At 39.8% G+C, this 22,982-nt stretch overlaps 1 pseudogene; it reads right to left on the minus strand.

Moving 5' to 3' along the window:
• Positions 1 to 276: 276 nt before the first annotated feature.
• On the minus strand, positions 277 to 22,658 carry LOC143696405 (synaptonemal complex protein 1-like; annotated as a pseudogene).
• Between the last annotated feature and the right edge of the window lie 324 nt (positions 22,659 to 22,982).

The raw sequence follows: 22,982 nt of genomic DNA on the forward strand, positions 1-22,982 counted from the left end.
ACATTTTAACATGTACTTGTAGTTTTCTTGTTATGTCTAGGCTCTGAAGTAGGGTTTGTCGTTGTTGTGAAACCAAGATTAATCAAGGATTAATACAGAAATAGATGTTCTAATCTATCCTTGGACTGCTGCTGGTCCCTAGGAAGGCTGGTGGGTGATATCTGTCTGTGTTCAAATATTTAAAGCAATAACAAATAGTCCCATACTTGATATTTCAGATAAACAATTGAATGGCATCTTAACATTGTTTTCACAATCTTGTACTGTGCATCTTTTACTCCTTATGAAGCTGAAATATTTTTAAATACAAGCAATTCTACTGCAATTTTAGAAGTTTCAAAACCATTTTAACATACTGAAAACAAAACAGTCTAAAAAGACAGGTTTAACAGCCATTAAAATGCAGGAAAAAGCAAGAGGACTTCAGGTAAAAGAACATACATTGAACAGCAACATTTCTTCCACTATGTATTTATGTGTTAAGAAAAATGGAGTAAATTTAAAAGAACAGAAGTTCTTTAAAACCAGACTTTCTAATGCCAGAAACAGCTTTGAAACAACTTTCTATGCAGTTCTATTTATTTCAAAATTTAAAATTGGCCAATTTTTGTCCCAACATTTTGAAGCACAAGGGAGGAACGGTGGAAAAGGCTCTGCAGGGGTTGCAGTTATAGTTCTATAAAGTTCATATGTGTAAAGGAATGAACACAGTATTGAACACACTGAGTATGACAGAAAAATGCAACAAAGCACTAACTCTGAGAGAAAAACAACCCTGCAAGCAATGCCAGGGCACTGGGTATTTCTGCATTTTAAGCAAAGAACTTTACAACATCTTTAATTTTCCTTTTCCTGTCCATTTTGGAGAGCGCAGCCCAGCCTGCCTCGCGCATTCTCCTCATGGTTTTGAGTTTCAGAGCAGAGCCTGGAGATTTCACACTGGATGGAGCTGGGGTCCAGGAAGGAAAATAAAGCCATCCTTTAGTTTCTGTAAACAATCTGATTAACTGCTTGCTTTAATCTTAGGAAAGGCTAACATACCTTTTTTGGTGCTGTGGAATGTAATTGTGAAGCTTGTGGAAAATCTTTGTACAAATTTTTAAACATTTCTTCTTCCGAGACTATGCTCTAATAAATGAAAAAGTTACTTACTCACACTATATTAAAAACTACTTTTTCTTTCCCCCTAAGGATATTAAACTATGAAAAATAAAAAACATTAAGATGTCATTATGAGGCAAAACAGTTCAATAAAAAGCATGTTAATTATGTACATACAATTCCAGAAAGAACCAATCAATTAAAAATATACCCATAAATATTGGCTTGAATGTGGAAGCCCAAACTGTTTATTTTCATTCTCAGAGCCAGCAGTGAGCACAAAGAAGTGCTCAGCACAGGATTTGCTCTCTGACTCTTACCAGGAGGTCAGTGTGCTCAGAGCTGTCTGACTGAGTGTCCAGCTGCACAAGCACTTTCTGCTTTTTCCTGCTGCTCTGCTCTGAAGGCAGGTTTGTGCTTCTTCCACTGTGCATTTTATCCATTGGAGGAGTCTTGATAGCATATGTCTGGGAAAGAAAACGTTTCTATTTTTAGATTTTGTTTTATGGGGTAAGAATGGAATCTAAAGCCAAACTCAGGAGCCAGTTTACAGTCTGAGTGTCCAAGAATTCACCTGAGAGAAATGGTGGAACTCTTCTCTTTCCATCCAAACACGAAGCAATGACCCAAACAAAGTGGGGTGGGGTGGAAATAGCATTTTTAATATTATTTTTGTTGCCAAATGAGGAGAATGAAGGGGAAGCTATGGAAGAGCTGAGTTTCATGGCACATTGTATTTCAGTTCTTCATGCTTATCTGCAGAAATTCAGGTTATTCTGAACTGTAGCCACTACATGTGGACCATATCAAACATCAAAGAAAATGGGAACAAACAAAACTGCAGGGAAAGGCTTTCAGAGAAAGATTGATAGCTATATCAAGATTGGTGTTACTTAAAATAGTCTTTTCACTAGAAGTTAAACTGAGAAGCCTTGAATGGTCCAGTGCAGTCCTTTTTCAGACAGATAACATCAAAGTGGTGCTGGATTCCATTGCTCCAATATGAAAACCACAAGTGAACTCCTGACAGGGAAGAAGGGTAAGTTCTGCAGTCAGGACTACTTTGATACTTTGACCATTTTTACAGCTAGATCAGCTTTGTTCTCTTCCATAGAGGAAAAGTGCCTTTTCAAATGGACACTTTTAAGACTGAGTAAAACAATTCCAGAGACATAAAAAAATCAACAACTGAGCAAGAAAAATTACACACTGGGAGCCCTTCCAGGAACTGCTGTCGAATATCTCCATGGAATGGTAGGACCCTTTAAAATCCCTTCTTATCCCAGGGGAAAAAAAAATCATCTACAGAGAAGTAAGAAATACAGGCAGAAAAATGCAACAAGAAAAATTCACTGTTAGGAGTTACAAAACTTCAGTGTTGGACTGCCCAAGGGGCTTCCTGCACTGAAGGAGATATTTTTTATTTTTATCTTTTTTATTTTAGGAATATAATTTGGAGACTTTCTATTTTTACATGAGTAGATTCACTGTATAGATCTAAACAAGGTTTAGGAGTCCCAGGAACATAAATTTTTATTTTCTATAATTTAAAAAGTTTGATGTTCAAAGCATTCCAATGTCTTTTGTTGAATGCAAATAAATTATCATGGCACTTCAATTGATTCTACACATATGAACACTACCAAATTCTAAAAGCAATTAAAAAGTTGAAGTTACCTTGTGTTTCTTTTCACTTTCAGGAATCATACTGTGAGAGTGCTCTTTTACAAGATTCTCCTACAAAAGAGTTATGTGACAGCAAGGAAATATTTCTTTGAATTCAGTTGTTAAATCTTCTTGGTGTAATTACAGAGCACAGTCTATAATCACAGACTGTTACAAAGCTCACACAAAAATATGACCAGGTTTAGCACAGCCCCAGTATTCAAAAGTCACTGAAAAAACCCCTACAGTTTAGGGAACTTTTTTGCTTTAGCTAGTTAAAGTTAACTAAAATAAAGGAGAGTTTTGTTTTGTTGTTTGTTTATTTATATATAATCTATAATCACAGAGTGTTACAAAGTTCACACAAATATATGACCAGGTTTAGCACAACCCCAGCATTCAAAAGTCCCTGTTTTTCTGTTCAGTTTCATTTCTTATCCAACTCCTCCCACAGCACAAACCCAGGCCACACCTCTCACCCCCACTGCTCAGTGAATAAAAAACTCCACCTTCTCTTCAATTTCTGCTTTCAGTTGTTCCTTAAGGGAGGCCAGTTCACTTTTCAAACATGACAGCTCATTTTCCTACAAACCATTAAATAAAGGACAGGGTTAACTATGCACAGCCCAGAAAAAAGAAAACAGTCCCAAGTGAGACAGTAATTAACAGGGACACTCATTAGATACACAAGAGAATTCTATTTGCTTTTCAGCCCTATACTTGAAGCTTTGCTTTAGCTTGTTTAAAAAAGACAGAAGCACTATAAGAAACAGGAACTTGATCAGAAATGTTCAAGGTAAGACCTTAAAACACTTGGGAGAACGGGTGAGAGGGCAAAATCGAAATATTTAAAACAAAAGTTTCCTATTCCAAGTGGGAAGTCAGAGCATGACACACTATCTGCAAGAGCAGACACAAACACACTGCTACTCCAATTCATTTCTAGAAACATTTGGAGTTTTTAGTGCCCAGAATAAGATCTGCTGCAGCAGCTTGGGTGGGACTGCTACTGGCAAAAATTAAAACCACACTGGAAAAGTTCCCAGAGAACTGTCTCTGGTGGGAAAGACCCCAGAGCACAGCAGGAAAAAGAAACTCTCTAAGCAACCTGAAAAAAGATTTTTAGAAGTCCCAAACTGACTGAAGATCACATCTTTTGTCTCTCTGTGCTGTCAGTGGGCAAGAGGCAGGGATTGGGAAAAAAGGTGTTTTAAAGGTTTATTTTAATTCTCATTACCCATTTTTAATTCTATTAATAATAAAACTTTTGATGCTATTTAGGTTTGAATCTGCTTTACCCTCAAAGTGTTTTTCTCCTAATCCTTATCTCAACTTGAATTTTTCTTTCCCCTCCTCTGCTCAACTACAGCAGAGAAAAATGAGTGAATGTTTTTGTTGTGTGTGCCTGGCCCTTAGCCAGTATAAAACCACTCCACAAGGACATCAGCCCCTTCACTGAATTACTGAACATTGGAAAGTACTCCTTACCAGTGCTCTTGCTGATGAGAACTGCTTTTGCTGTTTCATTTTATAGACTTTTAACTCTGCATCTTTTTCTTCAACCATTTTATCATATTCATTCTGGGTTAAAAAAACCAAACCAACAACAAACTCAAAACATGTGACTAAATGTTACAATTATAGAGTTATCCAGTCTTAAAACATCATTTTTTTCAAACCAGGCTCTTAAGATTCAGAAAGAAAAGATTCATTGATGCTTCTGCAGAAACTGTAAACCAGAAAATGCTCAATTCAAGTATTATTTTGTGGACTGGCAGAGAGTGCTTGATTTCTGTGCAGCAATATGTGCTCAGCACTAAGAGCCAGCTGTGCCATCTTTATTAATGTATCTGCTAAAGATATTGCAAAATAGAGGAACAGAAAGGAAAACTAAAATGTGTCAGGCTAAACTGCTGACAATCACTAAGGCATCTCAGAGAAAGAGCCAAACTGATACTGAAAAATATTGCACTCAGATGGTATCAAAGGAAGCCTGAATTGAAAAAAATCTACAAATCCCAGAAGTTTAGATGAATGGAATTTATCTGCCCATAGGAATCTTTTGAAAATCTTCAAATGAATTTGATTTTAGATGATGCAAAGTCCAGCATGTGTTCAGCTTCCTTTTCCCAGATTCAGGCCTGTTTCTGCTTTGGAAAGGTCATGAACGTGGTATCACAAGTTATAAACATGCTGTTAACATGGTATCACACACTGCAAACCACAGCAAGCAGGAAAATCTCTTCCCTTGTGCTTTTCCATCAGTGCCATCATCTCAGTTATCTTGTGCTGACATCTGGCATCAGTTTCTCTCTGTATCATTGCTGCTTCATCACAAAGCAACCTCATCTTTTCTACCTGTCAGTAATAAATTGCATTTCATTCATCAACATAACCATATATTTCTTTTAAATCCTAATTTCTTCTTTCCCCTGTGGGTGCAAAGTTTGCAGTCCCACTTGGGCTTTATTTGCTTTTAAGATCCCTTTCAAATCCCTCATCTTTTCTGCAGATTGTTAAAATGGGCAGGATCAAAGGTACAGCCATGGCAGGCAAGTTCACTTCAAACCAAAAGGCCATTTCAAGCACTCTGCCCTAACATTTCTTAGCATTGCCATCAAAAAAAAAAGTGTGGGCAGAAAAAATACTAATATGGGAGAAGTTATAATCTAATTTAACTATGCTGACTTTATATCAAGGGTGGAATTTCTTTGAACTATATCTTGAAAGCAAGAAGTTTTAATGGAGTTCTTATTTTCAAAGACATATTCAAATACGTCAGCCTAAGCACCTCATGTACTAAAGCTTTGCTCACAGGCATACACAAATTCCATTTATGTCTGAAATGGAAGAGCAAGGACTCTGGCCAATAAAGCTTCATAAAAACATTTTAAATTAAAAAAAATTAAATTGCAGTAAAAATTAACACCTCTCACCTCTTCACGAAGTTTATTTTCATTTCCTTTTCTTGTTTCTATGTCTTTTTGATAGGTGTCAACTGCTTCCTTATGTTGCTTGTTCCTATTTTCCATCTCTAACTGCAATTTATTCACCTTTTGAGAATGCAGAATTGCTGCTGTTATTTGTTTAGGAATTACTATGTTAATGATTTTTTCTTACCTCTTGTTTTTGAGCACAAACACACTCTTACTGTTCAGGTATATGATTAAAGTGTTTCCTATTTAAAAGTTCAGCTTTTTTTTTTAATAAAGAGTTGAACTTTGGCCTGAAGTGAGTTGGAAAATACTCAAAGAAAGAATGGCAACAGCCCAGTGGGGAAGACTGCCCTAAGCAGTCACCCTAAATGCTGTGAATGCCTCAGAAAAAAACAAATACAGATGGAGATTTGATTCCCTCTCTTGTAAATCTGTATCAGATTTTCACAGCTTTTATGGTACATTTTTCTCCCAGCTGTGCATCTTGATTACAGTTTTTCCTTTTAAGGTTATCATATGAATATCCTCAAAGAAGTCCACTTTTCTTCAAGTGCAGTACCCAAAGCTGGACACAATATTCCCATCAGAGGGATTGCCACTGCAGAACACATTTAAAGAACAGCCTTAAAAAAGTAATATATATATATACATATATGTATATGTCTTTTAAATGCTTTTCTGTTACAATGAGGGTGCTGAACCCTGTTCAGTCCACTATCAACAAAAGGAAAAAAAAAAAGGAACAGATTAGAAACATCATTAATTGCAACATGAATCATCTCTTAAATGTCCAACAGTCAGTGCCCAATGATTAAAAATGGAAGCATCTTCTAAAAACTGTGAGCTCATTCCTGCAAAGTCTGTATCCCAGATCCCAAACCAGCTCAGAACGTATTGAACAAGTATTATCATTACTTACAGTGGCACTTAAAAACACTCACCTCATCTTCTACAGGATGTTATTTAAACCTACCTTCCCTTCATAAGTATTGCTTTTCTTGCTTTCTGCAGTAAGTTTCTTTTTCAGCACCTTATTCTGTTGAAATAAAACAAAACAAGCAGTGTACCTTAATAAGTAAATAGAATTATGTAATGGTTTAACTGCATCAAGAAATTCCAGCTTTCATCAGGCAAATAACTCTCTGTTGTGCAGCTCAGGTTCCAGAACAATTCTTCAAACAAATGAATGTTCAACTCATTTCTGTGATAATTACTGTTTCTTCATGACCTTAAGAAAGGCTCCTCCTGAGCAAGAGCAGGGAATAACAAATGAGGTGCAGAATGGGAATTACAACTAAGATGCTGCTGACAGAAGGTGTGAAGATGTCATGACAAAAAATACAAGTTCTTTATTTTTACAGTGAAGTTACTACAGTTTGTGCCAGTGCAGAATTATTTTCTACTAGTGGTAACTGAGATACTTATTACAAGTACAAAAAAAACACCATGCACTAAATGAAAAATGAAGTTTATTAAAGATATTATTTTTGTAATTGCTCTTTTCAAATTAAGGCACATTTAACAAATCAAGTGATTCCTGAGATGACTCCCTAATTTGCTCAGGGTTAGGATAAGAAAGGAGAATTTTTAAATTACATAGGTGTATCTAAAGATATCACAGCAGACACAAACCTGCTGAAAAGGCAGCCCAAAATATAATGTGTTTATGTATTTGTGAAATGAAAATCTCTACCCACCTCCTGCTGCAACTCTTCAATGCATTTGGTTTTATTTTCCACCTGCTTCTTTAAATTGTTCATCTGAAAGAGAGATTTCAGACATTCATTAGTAAGTTCTACAAATGATTCCCTGTGTGAGCAATTCCTGTAAATGTTCTCAAACCTGCACTTGCACCAGTCTGGTTTGTTCCAATGGGACTGCAACACCAGCTGACATGTTAGAATAATCAGAGTTTTAGCCATAAAGGACCACAAGATGTTAATTAATAGAAGTGAACCAGTTCCTTAGTGGTTATGGAATTAAGAAAGAAGAAGAAAAATACCCCAATATCTTCACAATTTAAAAATACACTTGTAGGAAGTTCCCTATATCATTGAAAAAATAAATTTTCCCAATTATTTTCTAGAATCTTCAATGGTTTTCCTTTCTTGAAATTTCATTTTCAGTACTCTTTACATGAAATGACAATTGTAAATCTTTGACTGTTACAATGAAATTTTGAAATTTGCTAAAAACCCCAGGTTGCTTTGAACCAACAGAAAGAAAAGTAAAAATGTTTGAATCTATTTAAGCTAAAACTCACACTACATATAAAAAGCTAATCCAGAGCCCATCCATCACTGTGTGGGTATATGAAAAATCAGAAAAGCAGGTTCTCTGTTTGCCTGAAAAGAACCAAATCTTTAATATGAAACTTGCAGCAAAGAGTGAAGATCCCCGTGACTGTGCTTGTCTTTTGAAATACCAGGGCTCAGCATGGGCACACACAATGGCACAGCTGGCAGCAGCTGAGAGAGAAGAAACCTCTGGCAGAGATCACATCCCCCAGGCAGAGCTTTGCAGAAAAATCCCAACACAGATTTTACATTTAATGCTGTCCTACAGGTTCTGTAAGATATTTGCATGACACAGGACATACATTTTCTTCTCTTTCATCCAGTGTACTTCTCATCTCTTCACCTGTCTTTGCCATTTTCTCCTTCCAAGACTCCAGTTCATTTCTAAGTGCCAAATTAACAAGCATTAGTAAATATTTCCTTCTTGCCTTTAACTTATTTTCAGTACTTCTAAGAAACCCTTCTTTTATTTTCTAAAAAGAGCTGCTAATGTTGATGGGAACTTCATAAGCTGCTCAATGAAAATGTTCTTAAAATGCAGCAACATGCCCAGTAAGTCAATGTGTGAACTGTCCATACGTTTCTTAAGTAGGAAAAGATGTTCCAGCTAAGCCAAGGAAAATACATCCTCACCTGGACTATTGCAATGCAGCTGTGAAACATGGGAGCTGCCTGTCTATTGAACTGGTGATACAGAGAGTAACTCTTACCCAGTTTTGCCTTGTCACATTTAATCCATAACCTTCACCTTCCACTTTCATTGCCTTCTCACCTGAGGTGTCTAATGCACAACAAGACAGCTCCTACTATGTAATACAAAATGATGGCAAACACTGTTCCTGCAGCAATTGGTATTTCTGATCTGAGAAAATTTCTACTTGGCCAACAGCAATTCTGAATAGTTTCTGTTTAGCTATATAATCTAGAAAAACATTAATCAAAAAAATCCCAGAAAGCAGCATTTGAACACAACTAACTATTTGAGTCTACTTCCTTTAACAATAGCAGTTATTAGTATTTGTTTTTACTTGCCTTAGCTGGCTATTTGCCTCTTCTAGATTTTCAACTAACTGCTTTGTATTTTCTTCTTTTTTCTTACTATCCTAAATAAAGACCCATGTGTCAGCAAAGAAATAAAATTCAAAGTGACTTCTTAAAAAACTCAAAGACATCCAAAGCACACTGACCTGCCTTGCTCACAAGTGTAAATACACTTCCTTTCCAACTCAAACACAACAAACAGCTCAGGTACTCTACAGACCCAAGTCATGTTGCAGCTCATCATCTAATTTGTAAAACTGAGTAATTTGTCAAATTGAGTATTGCCCTTTCATGATACCTGGAAGTTTACAACTTGCCTCTTGTTGTTCTTGCAGTTTCTTGACTTCTGCAGCCACAGCATTTTTCTCTTGTGCTGTTTGTTCTTTCTCTAGTGAAAGCTTACTGAGATACACTGTTAGTTGTTCATTCCTTAACCTAATTTCAAACAAATGGCCAAGAGGAATAAGAAGATGCCTTTTGAAATCTCCTTTTAAATTAAACATACCCATTATCAAGTCTTATTCCATGCTGAAAGAAGTCCAGGCCTTTATCTACAAATACAAGCTTTGCAGCAGAGTCAGAGAGATGTCAAAAGGTGACAGAAGAAGGAAAGAAAATCAGAGTCAACTTTTATATAAATCTCATGGTTAGTGAAGATGATGTAGTTCAAAGCAAGATTAACCATGAATTCAGAAACTTTCTCTTCTTGTTAAATAAGTCAAAGAGATATGGAACAACTACATATGCCATAGAATACATACAAATAGAGAAAGTGGAATTTAGAAATGTAAGTCTAGAATTAATGGCATATATGTGGTTCAAAACTTTCATTAGAAAACAATCCTAGTTCATTTCACTGTGGATTAAAGCAGCTCCACCAAAACTAATTAAATATTGTATTTTCAAGATAGTCATACGCCTCTTGTTCAAGATCTGTTTTCAGAGTCACAAGCTGCTTTAAATAATCTTGTTCCTTCTCAGCTGTACTTGTCAGCTGTGCTTTCAAATCCTGGAATTCTTTCTGCAAAATGAAAAGGAAGAGTTTTGAGTATCCATGTGCAAACTCCAACTGCTGGAGGTTATCAGACATGAACTAAGAGCACAAGGCTTTCAGAAGAACCCAACAATATCCATGTCATGGATTATCCAGGTTGGATCTTTCCAATCTCTGCTGGGATCTGGAAGTGCTGTGAGACAGTGAACTGTGACACTAGTGCTGTTCATGTCTGTCCCCTGCTGTGAGTTTAATTACCTGGGCTGCAAAATTAGGGTGGGACACTGCTCTGGGTGCTGTTTCTTATGCATAAACTTGTGTCCAAGTCATGATGTGTAACTTCACTATTTCTAAAAACATGTTACTATTGCCCTACTTCAGACCTCTCTCATCTGGAGAGCATTTTCATTGCTCTCTCCACATTTTTCTCTCTCTGCATATTTTCTACAGTAGCCTCAAGACACTTCTTCAGTCAAAGTCCTCCAATTTGCCCATTTTAGAAAATGAGTGAAACTCAGTTCAGAACACTCAATGCACAGATTAGAACAACAAGCAAACACAGTGAAATGCACACCTGATTTCCCACTATCTTAACTTGAGTTGATATGGATTCTTGTTAGGCTTGTAAATCTAAAATCATAATGAAAAGAAACCTCTGTTAAGAGTGTATTTCATATAGCTGAGACTTCTGTGACAGAAAATGGGCCTGTGTCACAGTACAGCAGGGTTCACAGAGGCCAGAGCTAATTACCTGCCTGTAAGGAAGAACAAATGGGAAAACTTTATATCCACAGGGAGTGGCATTTGAATGGGCATGAACAAAGAAGGAAATAACCAAAAACCTTGAGAAGGAAAACCAAAAACATGGGAGACAAGAAAAACCAAAAGCACAGGAGACAAGAAAAATAGTGGCAATAAAAAAGTTCTCCAAAGAAAACACTGAAATTGTGTGTGAGAAAGTTTAGTAGAAATGTTAAGGTAGACTAGATGGTGTTTATTTATGACATTTAAGATACTTACAAAGCAAGAGGAATTTCATATGAAGAGCAAATGCCATGAGATTAATAAAATTAATATTTACCAGAGTTTCTGACAGCTCTCCAAGTTGCACTTCTTTATCACATTTTACTTTAGTCATCTTTTCTACAGCACATGGAATGTAAAATTAATGGAACAGAAATGATTTTTCATATTTAGCAGGCAGTATAAAACATTTACCCCTTTGCAATACCCAGTTCTCAAAACTTGTTGGATTAAGTTAAGAAGCTGAAAAGCTAATTTATGACTTATTCTAAATATAGACTTGAAAAAATGATTCAGACATTAGCAAATCTCTATCGGAAGAGAAACAAAATATTTATCTTACATAAAGTTTAGAGCCTTTCTATGTTTTCCACAATTATAGCTTCAAATAAACCATGGACTGTTAGACTAGAGTATTCTGCAAGTATTGATGCACCTGCATTGTTCCAGAAAAAAATCTGAACTGCTGAAGGTACCACATGGATCTTCTGAGAAAGGAAACCAGTTGTTACTGACTTCCCAATGGTTTCTATGTGCACATTGACAGTGCTGGTATTTTTTGCAAGTTCTCAGCAGCAAGGCAGAGCTCTCACTCTGGGGACTAAGGAGCACATCCCTAGAAAGCACAGGATATCACATTTATGATATTTAAAGACAACCCCTGCCAGCATCATTCCACTTCCAGCACGGGCAGGGTCCCAGAAACCTCAATGGGAGGGTTTTATCTCTGCTGCAGAAGTCACTCCTGGCACCTGCAGTGCTGCTGCTCTTAGCTGGAAACCAAAATTACCTCCAGAAGAATTCATGCAGGAATGGTCTCACTATTGGAGCTCTGCACAGCACTGCCCTTTGGCTGCTGCCAGCACCAATGACCCCCAAAGAAAAGGGATCAGCCGAGTCAAAATAAATTCAGGCATTCCTGATAGGTACAGGTACTGTAAAATCATTTCTCCACCTACTAGAGACAGTCCATTTCCAGACAACAGCAGAAAACATTTTTATTACTGCCTGGCTCATTTTCTGCCTTTCTACAAGCCTTACCCAGTTCAGCAGATTTCTTCTGGAGCTCCAAGGTAAGCAGCTTTGAATCATCTTCATATTTCTTTAATCTAAGAAAATGGTAAATTAAAAACCCCAAATGTAGGGTACAAAGCACTCACTGCATTTGAAACTTCAAGGACAATAAGACAAAGTCTTAGCACAAGCACTTTAAGAACATTTACCTTTCAACAGGCAGATGATCTATCTGCCTGCAGCACATATCAAATTACACTTTTACAACCTCAGAACAGTCGACATAAAAGTAAACAAATATATACCTACAGAAATCTCTATTTCTTAAAGACAGAGTTATGAAAGTTGGAGGGGGCAAAAATTTACTTTTTATAGACCAGTATCAACTATCACCAACAAAAAAATTTACATTCAATTCTCTGCATTTAGACCACTGTGTGGAAAAAACCTCCAAATTTCAGCTTCATTTCCAATTGTTCTTGATTTTGTCATAGACTGCAACCTGTAAGATCACTCTTGGAATTGAAACTCATTAATTTACCTATTTTGCTCTTCTTGCAGCAAGCTTTTCAAATTGGCAACAGAAGTCTCCAACTCCTCTGTCAGGGCTGCAAGCAAAGCCTTCATTGTTTTACATTCTTCCTCCTGCTCTTCCTTTTCTCCAGTAACCTGAATTAATGTTTTCACTCTAGTCTGGAGCTCAGTTTCCAAGTTCTTTTGAGTAACCTTCAAGACATGATATCATTTCTAAACATGTTTTGCACAAACAGCTACAGCTGTTTCATGTCTAAAGTATCCATAATTATTTATGCAAATACTCCTCTAGTCTATTTCTACTGTAAAACTATAAGCAAGGGGTACCTCTGCCTTTTGCAATGACATTTTAGCCTCTTCCAGCTCTGCCCTCAAATGTTCTTTACTGACCTGGGATTCCTTTAACATTTCTTCATGATGTACTCAACAAAAAAAGATGTTAATATTTTTAAAAATAGGATATTTACTAAAAAGTACTGCTAAAAATGGAAAATTACATACATTTGAAGAATTTAACAAAGACCAATGGTACTGACATCATATACTATAAAATAATAGATAAAATTTGAATATAGATGGCTTAAAAATATTGAAAATCAAGTTCTGAAAAGTAAGTTTCCTCAGTGACATCTGCCTGACTGTAAATTTGCAAAACTGAAGCAACATATTTTCCCCTTGCAATCTTCCAAAGCTCTCAGTGCTTGACTCACCCTAAAAACGACCCTGCCAGTCCTGCTCCCATAGGAGCAGCTCCTGTTCCAAACAAAAATAAGGCCTTCAAGGCCCCAAAATTCTGCTGCCAACCAGCAACAGAATAAAACTATCATGACCCTGTTTCCTATGCTTCTATAAACAATTACATCTCATAAATAAACCATCATAAACAATTACATTTAAATTCTATAAACAATTACATTTAAACACAGCAGGCAGAACTCTTACATTTTGCTTCCATTAAGTCAGCAATCTTATTTTGTGACGTCTGCAGCTGAGCCTTGATGTCTTTTATGACATCATCTTTTTCATCTCTCTCTATGGTGAGAGCTGAAATCTAGAAAAATGCAAGAAATATCATCATGAAGTCTGGAAAAGGGACAGATGCTAATTTTCATTTGTACCCCAGGTATGATAAGCAGACATTTTGCTGTCATTCAAGTTAGATTAGATAGATAGATAGATAGACAGACAGACAGATAGAAAATATTTGGCTAGATATAATCTTAGCCAAATATTGATCAAGTCACATTACTCTAAAGAAAAAAGTTCTCCAATTCAAAATCAAACCATAAATTCCAGTAGACTAAAGGTACTGAAAGATCACTAAACTTAGCAGAATTTGACTTAAATGCAGCTTCAGGTGTTATTTTGTCTTTTTTACTAATACCCAGAAACACTTCTTGGCTCTTGCATTGCCCCTTTAGTCACAAATAAAGCTCTACATATGAGATGGTAAAATGAGCAAACCTGCTTTTCCTTTTGACTGACTTCCAGTTTGCATTCTTTTTCAAACTTGTCCACTTTTTCTGCTTCTTCTTTTACTTTTGAGATACAGTAACATCCACAGTTAACATTCTAGCTGAAATGTACTCCAAGTTCAATACCACTTCCACTTTAAGATTGCTTGGAATTGTACAGCTGTACCTTTTGTTTCCCAAGAGTAATTGTTGAGGCAATGTTTGATTTTATAATCAAAATACAAACAGAAAAGAGCATGTGAAAATGAAACAGGAACACACCAGGCTATACATACAGAGAGAGAGCATTTAGCTAAAGTTTCTGTAGCTATACACTAGTGCATTATCATTTAAATAAACCAACTATGTGAAATAAGTATTGATCTCTAGACTGTATTTCACAGACAAAACTTCAATGTTGAGTGACAGTTTGAAAAATAAAGTTCCAAATTTGGCCCAGTGGAACAGCAACAGAAGGGGCCAGGCAGTGAACAAAGGCTGCATGAATAAAAGAAGGGTCCCAGTGTCTCAGGGTGACCTGCTCACCATTCCAGCCCTTCACATCTGTCTGCCCTGGCCCTGCATGTGGAACACAAGCTATGAAGTACAAAATTGAGCCAGCTGCATAAGCACAATAAACTGAATTCTCACATTTGAAACTCATTTCCGATCTGTCGTTCTCTGCTTGCACACGAAGCTCTTCAAATGCCGCTGTCATTCTCTAAAAACAAAATTTAATATCCGAAGTTCAATACTGGAAACCCTGGAACTTCTCCAGGGGCTGCTGCCCACCTCAGCCATTCTGAGGAACCAGCAGGTGGGTGGAACAGAGCCCAGAAAGAAGCCAGAAGTTGTGGCAGTGACCCAGCACTAAGCACCCATCCCACAGATCACAGGGATCCACATCCCACACACTGCTGCACTTTCTCCATTGAATGTGTTTTATGGAACACAAAAATCATTCTTGAAAAGGGATTGAAAGCCCAACTTCCTGCATCACACATGACATGATACCCACACATGATGGATACAAACAGTATCCCAACATAAACATGGAACTCAGCTCAGCTCACATAACTCACATTCCTTTCATCAAGCCTGGCCACTTACTTCTATGTTGCTATGAAGTTCCTCATACAATTGTATTGTTTCTGCCTTTTCCTGTTCATCTATCAAAGCAAGAACATATGAGAAAGTTTTTCTTTTGAACAAGAATGCCAGCTGTCCAAGTCATTATACTTAATCAGCATAAGGAATTTAAAAAGGAATTACCAGCTCCATTCTTATTAAATAAGTCCTTATGAAACATGGTGCCAAAAGTCACAGGATTTAGGGAAAATGTGTAGTTCATTGAAACATTAAGCAAGCTCAGCTTTTAAATTTCCTTCCTAAGATATTTTTTTCTGTGAAAAGTGTAATTCTGGATCAGTTGATGTGACCATATTAATTCTTATAGTATTAATGCTGTTGAATAATAATGTATCAACACTGTTAGTATTTCTAAACTGTAATCTAGGGTTTAGCACTGAATTTCTTCCTATCAGCAGATACCTATAACCACAGAGCTGTCATTAGAAAACTGCAACACTCCATGTCCATATTTTCCTTCTTTCACTTTTGTAATTGATACTATTTTTTCCCAAGAAAACAATTAAAAAGAGAACAGTAAAAGAAACAGCTATCAAAAAAGAACAGTCCATTCATATACAAGTGTTTGTAGAATTAAGGCTAAAAAGAAATAGACACTTCTTAAGTATCCAGGATCAAGTTAGTAAAATTCTAATGATTAGAATAACAATTCTAAATTGCATATAAAGTAGAACTTCCAATCAAGAACATATTTTAAAACCACAAGAATTTAAACTGCATTAAGTTATCCAACTGTTCTGGCTTGTTCAGTTGCATGAGAAGAATTCCAGTTACTCATTGTACCTTGGGGTTAAGACCTTTTCTCCCCATAAATGTGTGATGGCTGAAAACAGGAAATGTCAGCTCTGGAAATTTGTTAGAGAGTGCTGGGAATTTAGAGTAGATTCTACTGCCTAAAAACAGGCATGAAGGGTCACTTCTTATGTCTTAATATATTCCCAGTGTGTGGATGGCCCTGCAAACCTTCAATGGGCTGAGCAGCCTTGAGGAGCCCTGCCCTGCTCTGGAGCGGCTGCCAGGGCCAGTCAGGGCTGTGGGCACGGCCTCAACCCTGGGTCACTGTTTGGGCACCCAAAGAGCTCCCAGGCTGGCACCTTTCAGCAAACAATTTCACTGGCTTCAAAAGCCCTCTGCATTCAGCATTACACACCAAAAGTCTGTTAGACCTGGGGCTTCACTTCCAATTTTGTGAGCCACTTAAAATTCACTTTTCACTCTGAGAGCCACATCCAGTCGATCCCAACTGGAGAACTTCTCTGAACAGCACGAGAAATTTCTTCTTCTTTCTTCTGTTTGTGAATTTAGAGCAAAGCTAGAAGTACATTCACTCTGATCAATAAAAGCTAAAAAAGCATTTACGTTTGCTGGTCTTCTCTGTGAAGCGAGTGCAGGTTTCCTTGAGCACATTACACAGATGCCTCGAAGCAGCAGCTCTAAAGGAGGGAAAAAATATCCTGTTTGCACAGGAGTGCACAGTACTTTGTGAACCTAAGGAGTAACAATGGAAATGACCTTCAAAATTTAACAGCTACATAAAACTGCCCACATGGAAACTGATTCTTTCCACCACAAAAATATATACTTGGTTCTATTACTTACTCTTTCAAGAGATCTTTATTTTCACATATCTCATCTTCCAGTTTCAAATGGAGTTTTTCATTTTCAAACTAATTTCATCGGGAACAAATGCAAAAAGACACTGTTATTGAAAAATAGATTAGAAATGCACTTTGACTTCTCAAATCCCTCATGGAAAAGTAATTTGGGGCATCAGTAGACAGAAGTCTGTTTTATCTGGTATTACATGCTGAGTCATCTTTTGCATGAAAGATGCAATCATTAATGAACAATAATTTAGCAGCAAATGAGACACTTACAGGTATATTCTTCAGACAAACACTCACACGGGACAGGTGCCTGCAACTTCTCAAAATAATCATTTTCTCAAGGCACAAACCAAACTGCAACAGTCTTTAAGATTTAATTGTATCAATAATAGTGTCATACTGAATCAGGAAGCACTTAACTTTGTTTATTTAATGTACACTATACAATACTGGCCTGCAGTTCTTGAATGGCTTTATTCTGTGCTTCAATAGTCTTTTTATTTTCCTGGAGCTTTCTTTCTTTCTGGTTTAATTCAGTTTCCACAGTCAGTTTCCACTGCTTGATCTTCTCAGCCTCTTTGTAGAGTTTTGAGAACAATTCATTCATTGTTTCTGTATTCTATTGAAACAGGTTCCACAATTTAATCTCAAATACTATCTAATTAATAGTACATAATATCTAATTAATACTGTTGTAGATAATGTATTTATCTCTTAGAAACATCACAAGAGTAATATTTTTCTACAGATGGTGATAGAAGTTGATATATGATCAGGAGCCCAAGTTTATGCACAGGATGCACAAATCTTTGTGCATCCTCTATGTATGTATCAAAAGGCTTTACAGAGCACACAGGAGAAACAAATACAATGAAATATCCCAAACCCCCTTCAGACATCACCAAATAGATGGGCTTAAAGACATGGATAACTGCAGTCCACCAAAATCAATAAAGTTTTGTCAGAATTATCAGTGAAGCCAAAATTCCTTCTAGCAGGTTCTTCACACCATTTCTGTCCTCTCCTTCTGACAGACACTGCTGAGTTAAGTAAAAGCAGCTTCAGAGACTTTGCCCAAGAGTACCTGTGATCTTGCCATGAACACACACAGAATCACAGAGTCACAGAATAATGAGGTTGGAAGAGACCTCTCAGATCATCGAGTCCAACCTCTGCCCCAACACCTCAGCTATAGCACCAAGTGCCATGTCCAGTCTTTTTATAAACACATCCAGAGATGGTGATTCTACCACCTCCCTGGGAAGAGCATTCCAGTGCTTCATTATTCTTTCGGTGAAAAATTTCCTCCAAATATCCAACCTATCCCTTCCCTGCTGTAGCCTGAGACTGTGTCCTCTGGTTCTGTCAGTGCTGCCCAGTGGAAGAGACCGACCCCACCTGGCTACAACCTCCCTTCAGGCAGTTGGAGAGAGCAATAAGGTCACCCCTAAGCCTCCTCTTCTCCAGGCTAAACAAGCCCAGCTCCTTCAAACGTTCCTCACAGGGCTTGTGCTCCAAACCCCTCAGCAGCCTTGTTGCCCTCCTCTGGATGTGCTCAAGCACCTCAACATCCTTCCTAAACTGAGGGCCCAGAACTGGACCCAGCACTCAAGGTGCAGCCTCACCAGTGCCCAGCACAGGGGCAGAATGACCTCCCTGCTCCTGCTGCCCACACCATTCCTGATGCAGGCCAGGAGCCATTGGCCTTCTTGGCCACCAGGGCACATTGCTGGCTCATATTCAACCGGCTGTCAGCAGCACCCCCAGGGCCCTTTCTGCCTCAACACTGTCCAGCCACACTGTCCCCAGCTTGGAACGTTGTGGGGGATTTTTGTGGCCAAAATGTGGAACTCAGCACTTGGACTTATTGAACTTCATGCTGCTGCACTCTGCCCATCCATCCAACTGATCTAAGTCTCTCTGCAGAGCCTTCCTTCCTTCCTTCCTTCCTTCCTTCCTTCCTTCCTTCCTTCCTTCCTTCCTTCCTTCCTTCCTTCCTTCCTTCCTTCCTTCCTTCCTTCCTTCCTTCCTTCCTTCCTTCCTTCCTTCCTTCCTTCCTTCCTTCCTTCCTTCCTTCCTTCCTTCCTTCCTTCCTTCCTTCCTTCCTTCCTTCCTTCCTTCCTTCCTTCCTTCCTTCCTTCCTTCCTTCCTTCCTTCCTTCCTTCCTTCCTTCCTTCCTTCCAATAGATCATCACAAGCTCCCAGCTTAGTGCCCTCTGCAAATTTACTAATGAAGGACTCGATGCCCTCATCCCCGTCGTCTATAAAAACATTGAACAGAACTGGTCCCAGTACAGAGCCCTGAGGGACAGCACTGGTGCCTGGCTGCCAGCTGCATGCAGCACCATTCACCATCACTCTCTGGCCCGGCCATGCAGCCAGTTCTGAGCCCAGCACAGAGTGCTCCTGTCCAAGCCATGGGCTGCAGCTTCTCCAGGAGTGTGCTGGGGGAGACAGTGCCAAAGGCCCTGCTGGAGTCCAGATACACAACATCCACAGCCTTTCCTGCATGCACCAGGCGGTCACCTGGTCACAGAAGGAGACCAGGTTGGTCAGACATGCCCTACCCTTCGTAGAGCCACGCTGGCTGGGTCTGATAGCCTGGCCATCCTGTGAGTGCTGTGGGATAGCACTCAGTATGAACTGCTCCATTAGCTCACCTGGCACTGAGGCCAGGCTAACTGGCCTGTGATTACCAGCATCCTCCTTCCTACCTTTTTTGTAAATGGGTGTCACACTGGCCAGTGTCCAGTCATCTGGAACCTCACCAGTGAGCCACAACTCTTGATAAATGATGGAGAGAGGCTTGGCAAGCTCATCTGCCAGCTCCCTCCTCACCCTGGCATGGATCCCATCTGGACCCCGGGATTTACAAATATCCAAGTGTCCCAGCAGTTCTCTGCTCACACACACAGCAGGAAGGAAAACCACCACCCTTGTGCCCTTAGAACACCTTGAAAGTGTCCTACAAGCAGTGCTGGGCCAGTGGTCGAGGCAGGGAGAGCAACACACGAGCCCAAAGGGCCCTTTGGTTCACTTACAACACCCCCAAACACCATCCTTGTTTTGGCTGCATCACAGTTTTGTTACAGTCCTGATGGCGCTTTAATAGCTTAGGATTAAAAAAGTCTAAAAAGTTGTCAGGGATATGAAAATCAGCAGGGAGAGTGCAAGAAATGTGTTTTATTTTGTGGTAGCAAAGAGTGTTTTGTAGCTGCAAAGTACAGAAGCTATTGCAAAAAAAATGAGCTGGACTGAGTTGTGCTAAAGCAGAGATCTGCTGGTAAAGACACTGTCAAAAGAATCCAGTGCTTGAGGAAACCACTGAATTCATTGTTTTACAGATAAAACAAAGCCAGACAAGGCAATGGGGATAATCTACTTCAGATTTCCAAAGAATACTCTGACTTCAACCCTTCTGCCCCTCAACAGAATATTCAGAACCAGTTCCACAAGGATACTTAAGTGTTTAAATCTTACTCTAATTAAAGCTCATGGACTTCACAGGCACTTCAAACAAAGAAAGAACAACAGCAATATTGCAATCACCTTAATTTTTAAAGATTTGTTTCCAGGCATGTTCACTAAATCACAAATATCTCCTCTAAGTGATTCAGCTTTAAACAGGAGACAGAAAACATTATTCCCTTTTAACTACTTCCTTTAGCCCTGAAATATCTACTGAATGATGCTTTAGGCACTGTTTGGGAACAAATTCAAAAGACCCCAAGGAATTAGATGTGCAGAGTTGATACTTAGTTGACCTCTTCATCTACTTCAGAGCAAAGTTTCACTTGCTGTGAAATTGTATCTGAAACATGAAGAGATTTTGATCAATGTCTTTCTAAAAACTGTAACAGTGAAACTGTATTTAACAGTTACAGATATGAAACTGTGAGACTACTCATGAAAATTAAACCTTGACAAGATATAAAAATCTAAAGAAGGTGCATGGCAAATATTCCAATCGTACCTGAATCAGTGATTTCGCCACGGTTCGACACATCAAATGGCAGCTTAAAGTCATCATCTGAGCATCTGTTCAAACCCTGCACAAATTTAAACATTAGTTCCTTATGGGTAGATTTGTAAAGAAAGAATTATAAAATCCATAAAAAATCCCTCCAGATGATGTGAAAATAGAATTGGTCATTAATAAAACAGCTGCCTACAAATTTCAAAGCCCAAGGTATTGGTAATGGCTTTGGAACTCACTTCTTCCTGCCCAGTGGTTGATCAAACTGTTGGTGTCCTGCAGTTTGATTTATAGACTGTGGCCAAAGGGGAGCTTTCAATGCAGGGAACTCAGCAGCTCCTGCCTGGCTAGGCCCTGGTGCATGGCAAAGGACTCAAGGAGACAAATTACTTTTTTGAAGACCAGTAGTTGATATTTCTTTCTTGCTTTGCTTCCAAGGGCACTTCTAAACTATATCTGATTATGTTTCAGCATGAAAATACCCTTTTACAAGGTTTTTAAGTCACAGAGGTTCATCCTGTAAACAGCTAACTCATCTGCTGTCAGAATGTCCCATTTGAATCTCAACATATTTCATAAGGAGCTTCAACATGAAAAAATAACTTGTTGAATTCCCATAACTCAGTGTGGGGACAGAACATTTTCACTGCACACCTGATCTGGTGAGACCAAGACACCCACACCAGTGCGAGCATCTGAGTGGGGCCTGTGGGAATCCATCAAATCAGAGGGGTTTGGGAAAGCTGCAAAAGGCAGCCTCAGAGACAGCAGAACTGTGATTAGAGCCAAGCAGTAGCCATGAGATAGGTCAGCAGAAAAATTATTTAAAAAGTAGAAAAGTAAGGGCAAATAGAACAATGGTCTGTGTATTAACGCTTGTCTAGAATAACTCCCTAAGTTACAGAAAAGTTTATCTAGCGAGATATTAGGAAGTTCTAAGCTTAATAATGGAGCTCCGTGCATTGTGTTTTAAGGCTTAAAAGCAGCAGGTATTGTATTCAAAAAAGGCAAGCATTGTTTGAACCAAAGGTACCTGTGCTTACAGTGGTACTGTAAGAACTACTGTCAATATGCTTTTCCTTTGTGTGATTGGTCAAAAAACTTTGAAAGTAAGTTGTAACATTAAGTTCTTTGTCTGCTGCCTGGGATGTGAGCTGCTGACATCTTCCCATTGTCATCACCATGTAATGAGACTGATGCTGGAAAAGAAAACAGCTCAAGGCAGTTCCTCAGCAGTCCCGTCCCGTTTGTGATTTGTACACAGAGCCCGGCCGGCAATAGAGCCCTGCTCGCTCTCTGGGCTCAATTACCCACATCAAACGCGGACTTACAGCACAGAGCGGATGCTCGAGAAGATGATTCCCTTCAGTTTTGATGGAAAACAACAACAAAAGTCTTTGAAATTCAAACCGAAGATGTCTGAGCATATGCCAGAAACGAGTAGGCAGGAGCCGTCCCGGCCCACGCAGGGGCAGGTGTGTGTGTGCTCCAGGCCGGGGCTGTGCCGGGGCAAGGGGCAGGTGTGTGTGTGCTCCAGGCCGGGGCTGTGCCGGGGCAAGGGGCAGGTGTGTGTGTGCTCCAGCCCGGGGCTCTGCCGGGCACTCCCCGGGCCCAGCACTGTCCCCGTGTCCCCGGGGAAGGGCCCCAGCGCTTTCCCCCCGTCCCCTCCTCAGCCGCGGCCTCCAGAGCAGCACAGCCCGAGGGGGCGGCCGGGGAGGGGGGGTTTGGGGCCGCCCTCAGCGGCCCCGCGGCCGAGCGCTCACCTGGGATCTGCCCGCAGACACCTGCCCAGCGCTCAGGCGCGGCGGCATGAACAATTTAAAGCGGTTTTCCTTCTCCATGGCTCCGATAAAAGGGCGGGCGGAGCGGCCCCAGCTCCCGGCGGCCGCTGAGGGCGGGCGCGAAGGGCGGGAACCGGCAGCGGCCCCTCAGCGCGGGGGCGGGGGCGCCTAGCGGAGCTCGCGGGGCACGGCCCGGGCACGGCCCGGCCGGACAGAGCGGCGGCCGCGGGGCCATCGGCGGGGCCATCGGCGGGGCCATCGGCGGGGCCATCGGCGGGGCCATCGGCGGGGCCATCGGCACCATCGGGGCCATCGGCGGGGCCATCGGCACCATCGGGGCCATGGGCGGGGTTTGCTCGTCGCCCGTGGACGCCAGAGAGGTCTCGGGGCAGCCCGGGGGCCCGGGCGGG

The sequence above is a fragment of the Agelaius phoeniceus genome, chromosome 34, assembly GCF_051311805.1.
Source record: "Agelaius phoeniceus isolate bAgePho1 chromosome 34, bAgePho1.hap1, whole genome shotgun sequence".
In the NCBI taxonomy this organism is placed as follows: Eukaryota; Metazoa; Chordata; class Aves; order Passeriformes; family Icteridae; genus Agelaius; species Agelaius phoeniceus.